This window comes from Pteropus vampyrus, unplaced genomic scaffold (assembly GCF_000151845.1).
Source record: "Pteropus vampyrus isolate Shadow unplaced genomic scaffold, Pvam_2.0 Scaffold117, whole genome shotgun sequence".
Classification (NCBI taxonomy): domain Eukaryota; kingdom Metazoa; phylum Chordata; class Mammalia; order Chiroptera; family Pteropodidae; genus Pteropus; species Pteropus vampyrus.
Genome location: NW_011888898.1, coordinates 3,454,049 through 3,459,029, shown reverse-complemented (window position 1 = coordinate 3,459,029; position 4,981 = coordinate 3,454,049). Strand labels below are relative to the sequence as shown.

Here is a 4,981-nt window from a genome sequence, read left to right as displayed (position 1 = left end):
GGCTTTTCCATCGCACTCCACCTAAGCCGCCTGGTCACCCGGCCGCTCCTCACCCCACTCCGCCCCACCCCTCCCCACCGAGTTAGGGAGCTTGACGGCAGGGTTCAGCTGGATTATACTCATGAATATTTCCTGCAGTAAGTGCAGGGAGAGGGTTACAAGAGCTATTAGGGCCTGGACTCCAAGTCCCCAGTCCCCAACTGCTGTAAGAGACAGACCAATGACTGTAAAGCACTCAGACCTGTACCTGGAGCAGTGCAGGGTATGGTGGCCATTGCTGCAATTACCTGGTAGTTCTGGTGCCAGCCTCCAACTGCTGACATCTCTGCAGGAGACCACCCTTGGATCCTGGTGAGAACCTGGGCTCACCAGCTGGAAGGCCTGGGCCTCACTCCAGGTTTGCTGGGCGTTCACCATTCCCTACAACCCCCAGCCCCCATTTACACCCTGGGAAACCTTGCACGGGGTCATTCCCCTCTCTGAAGCCAGTGACTTATCTGGGACCAGACAGGTGTGCGAGGAATTGAGGAGAGCTTGTCAGTAATTGGGAGTCGTGAACCACTGAGTGCCTGGCACAAGTAAGTTTTGTGAGACCGTGGCCAGAGTGTGGAGCTGGGACCCAGAAGGTCTGATTCTAATCCTGTGTTTACTGCTCAGTGCTGGGTGGATTTAGGCCGGTTTCATTTCATCTTCCCAAAGTCCTCTGAGGACCTCATTCCTGCCTAGTGTCCTGGGTCTGCCCTCACCCCTCCACAGTCCATGCTCCCCGCAGTAGTCAGAAGGATCCTGCTAGAACCTAAGTCAGATCCTGTAACTGAATCCCACTCAGAAAACTTCCACGGCTCCAGCTCAGCCAGAGCACAGCCCAAGTCCCCAAAAGGTCCTACAAGGACCGGCATGGTCTGGCCCCCCTCCCGCCTTTACCTCCCTGACCTCACAGCCCCCACTCTCACCCTCACCCACGCTGCTTCAGCCACACTCATCTGCAGCCCTTCCCCAAGTGCGCCAAACTCACTCCCACCTCAGGCCTTCGCACTGGATATTCTCTCTGCCTGGAATGTTCTCCCTGAGACTTGCACAGCTGGCTCCTTCCATCAGATCCCTCTGTCTCTGTTCAGCTGACACCTCCACGGAGAAGCCCTCTCTGACCTGGTCTAAAGCGGTCACGCCATTATTCCATCACTCTTATTGTCTTAACTTGTTTTTTTTGTTTTCTTGATGGTACTTAACGTTTCCTGCTGTCATATTAAAGATTCATTTATTTGCCTGTTTAATGTTGGCTGTCAAGGCAGCTGGATGACTCTTATGTGGCCTCAGCAGATTCAGAACATCAAAAGAGAAAAGGAGTTTCCTGAGCCTCTTGTTTATTTATCCAGCTTGTCCGCCGGCAAAGCCAACAATCCCAAAAAGGCCACAGAACAGGCCTGGAGGCTTTTCTCCAAATTTGGGGGTCCGCATAGAGCGGCCTTCTGGCAGTGGGGTTCATAGCCCGGCTCGGCCAATACTAAACTGAATGACCCTGGGCAGTCTGCTCCACCTCCCTGAGCTGCAGTGCCTCCTGGGTAGAATAGGGCTGAGGTGAGGAGTAAATGACCCAATCCAGGTGACACACCTATCAGAGTGCCTGATACACAGCGAGCATAAGTGGGCATTAACTGTCAGAATAAGCTGTCAGAGCTTAGTCCAGTTCAGCTTCTCACCTGATGTGTGATCAGGGCTTGGTCTCGTTTTTCTCATCTGAAAAATGGGAAGAACTGTTCCTTCCTCACAGGGCTGTTGTGAGGACTGAATTATATATATGACCAGAGAATGCGCGGAGCCTGGCACACAGTAGGTACTCCATAAATGTTAGCTTTCCTATTTCACACCCCTGGTTTGTGTGCAGACCAGGATCCCAAATAGCATGTCACTGTTTCCTCTTCAATCCAGAGGCAAAATCCCCTTCGGGAAGGAGATGAGCTGCTTGTACACCAAGGAGAGAAGAATGTTTTATGGCCCCTGACTGCTCTCTTGCTAACAGAACGTGATTTTGCTCAGGAATTGGGCAGGTGTTTAGGAAGGTGAACCACCCCTTCCCCAGGAAGTGAACCACCATTTGTCTGAAGCAGCCACGTAAGTCCCTCTTTGCTAAGGATGGGTCCAGGGGTGGCTGCAGGGGCACCTTCTGGGAGATGTCTTTCCTCCCTGTTTGCCTCCTCTTTTTTGGGTGCTGTCGTGTGCAGATGTGGGGTGGGGTGGGGGTGGGAGGGTATTATGAGGGAAGTCAAGGAAAATTGCATAGACCCAAACTAGGGCTGCAGAATAACCCTCCCTGGCACCAGCTACCTCTAGACTTCTTGTTTAGTGAGATAGGCAAGTGAATACAGCATGAGTCAGATTTTCTCTTACATGCAGCCAAAAACATTCCTAACCAAGATGACCTTCCACTTACGGCCATGGTGAAGATAACGTGTCTGTAGCACCTCATACAGTACTGCCATGGTGAGCATTCAAAATGTCACTTCGTTTCACTATTATTATTTTTGAATAGCGTGGGCTCTCTATGTTTATCAGGCTAATAGGGCATCCAGCTCTCTGGCTGTGGCATCTTGCAGGAACAGGCAGGCTCTAGGAAGTAGCAGAGACTCCAGCCTCCTCTAACCCACGAGGACCGACAGTGCCCTGCTGCGGGCAGGGCTGATGCGGCCTCAAGAAGGAAGGCGAGGGAAAGCCACTCCAAGCACGACCCCTGCAGCCCGTGGGGAAAGGGCTGGAACGTACTGGTGCAGAAATGTGAAACCAGACATGCGAGAAACCAAGCAGCACTTGAGAGTTGGAAGACTCAGGTCTATTACGCCAGCTCGGGGGCAATTTTGCCTTTATATCCACCTCGCTGTTACAGTTCGCATGGGCTATGGGCAGTTACAGAGCACATGATTTAGGAATTTAGGTAATACTTCTGTTGTGGAGACAGAACAATCATAGGGGAGGGTGGGTCTTCAGTTTATCTGGAGATCACTCTGCCCTAAGGCCTATGCAGTAAGCAAGTCCACAGAAGCAGAACAAAGAGGGGATTAGCTTTTCGAGTGCAAATTTCTCTTCATTTCTCCCTTTAAATTCTTAGAGGGCATCAACCTCCTGATCATTCTGGTCTAGGGGCTGGTATAAGGGTGGTCCGGATGTCACAACCATCTGTAACTTCATGGATTCTAGGCATGAGGAGACAGTTCAGGATACAGGGACCAAATAAGAGATCTATGAAGAGCATGAGGAGAGAACCTACAAGCGGGAGAAGCCAGGATCTCCAACTCCATGTTCTGGACCAGGACCCCCATGACTCATTTAACTGTTGGAGGGTTAGGGCATACCCCTTTTAGGATAGGATGACCTCAGTGTCTTTGCAAGCAGACCCGAAACCCCCTAACTAACTTTCCTGCCTACCTCTTTTCTAAGAGCCATGAACCCCCTTATTATTAGTATGGATGTTGAGGGAAGGGAGGTCTCTCCTTCCGTATCTGCTTCCAGCTGAGAATGGCCACAGTCCCTGCCTACTGGGGTTTCATGGAGCTCTTTCCCTTTCTGCCTCAGTCAGGGTGGGGTCTTGGGTTTCTTGCTGAAGTGCAGCCTCAGTCCCTAGATGAGGAAAAGGAGATACACTTAAAGAATAAAAAAAAAAAAATCTTTGATCTAAAGTCCCCTTGCCTCTCAGACTCTTAAGACCCTGCCTGGCCTAGGGCCATTCCCAGAGAACCTGAGTTACCAGTTTCAGGGGCATTATCTAGATATGGGGGAGAGGATCTTTTTCCCAAAGAAAGGAGAAAACTTAACTAGGTTTACTAAAAAATTAAGAACTCTGCAAGAGACGTCTCATATCATTTCCTGCTAAAAGATTAAGAATCTTACAGGTGATGTCCCAAATCATTTTCCCCCTCTTTTGATCAGTCTCATATGAGACCAGCTTAAGATGAAATTGATCGCTTTGCCGCTGTAAGAAAATTCTTCCCTTCAGTTTCGGTTTTGTCTTAGGTATCCAGCTGGCAACGGACCTGCAGGTGGTTGGGAGCGCATTGGATGCAGCAACAAGAGATAGCTCCTACGAAGATAAACAAAATGAAAATAAGAAAGGCTTCCCTTAGCCCAGCGAGATTGGACAGCCAGGAAGTGAGGGTGGGGAGATCAAGACTAAAAATTCCTGTCCTCTGTTCAATATTGGACACAACTTCGTGAATTTGTTTCACTTTTTCTTCAATGAGTTGTCAGAGAGGTTAAAACCACAAAGTCCTTTAAATTCTTCACATCCATGGTTATGTCTGAGTAACAGGTAGTCTGTAGTGGCCCTGTTTTCAAGGATAGCTTCTCTGACCTGTCCTAACTCTTCTCCCATGGCATGGATGTCCTGAGAGGTTGTGTTTAAGGCTTTTACCATGGAGCAGTCTATTCTGTTAACTTCTATATTTAGGGCAATAGTCATAACCGGTACAATAAATAAAAACAAAGCAATAAAGCCAGGATCCCTAACTCCGTGTTCTGGAGTTGGATTAAATTCATCTGGATTAAATACGTGTAGATCACTATTACAGCTGGGGTCAAGGATGAGTTCACTGCGGTGCCTAGTTGAAGACTTTTGAGGCATAATAAGTTAGTCTTCCCAGGGAACAAGGTCTTCCATTAATAAGAAACCATCCAGTGGGTAATTTAACATGCTCACATTTGCATACCTTACAGAAGTAGTGAAGCTGCAGTTCAAGGTCATGTTATCTGAGATGTTAAAACATTAGTTAGTACACTTACTAAATGTTATGCATTTTTCTGTTGGTGTTATAGTGAAAACGTTTGAGGAAAGCATAGCCTTATCCTTCCTGAGTCTCTGGTGGGGCCCTTTCTGTTTGTGTTGAGGGCCAACTTTCAACAGATTGTGGGAAGGTAGTCGCTCTGCGAGTGGGAACCCCTGACATAGAGGCGGGTTGTCTACGAATGGTTTAGCCTTTTTTCCCCACGAATG

General features: G+C 48.8%; 1 long non-coding RNA gene across 2 annotated transcripts; it reads left to right on the top strand.

Moving 5' to 3' along the window:
- The first annotated feature begins 114 nt into the window (after nt 1-114).
- On the top strand, nt 115-4,497 carry LOC111743640. 2 transcript variants are annotated; one of them, XR_002781813.1, is made up of 4 exons: nt 115-1,830; nt 1,930-2,112; nt 2,395-2,481; nt 4,006-4,497. It is a non-coding gene; the product is annotated as an uncharacterized LOC111743640 (long non-coding RNA). The 2 variants fall into 2 exon arrangements; XR_002781812.1 differs by having other exon boundaries at nt 115-2,112.
- Nucleotides 4,498-4,981: the final 484 nt, after the last annotated feature.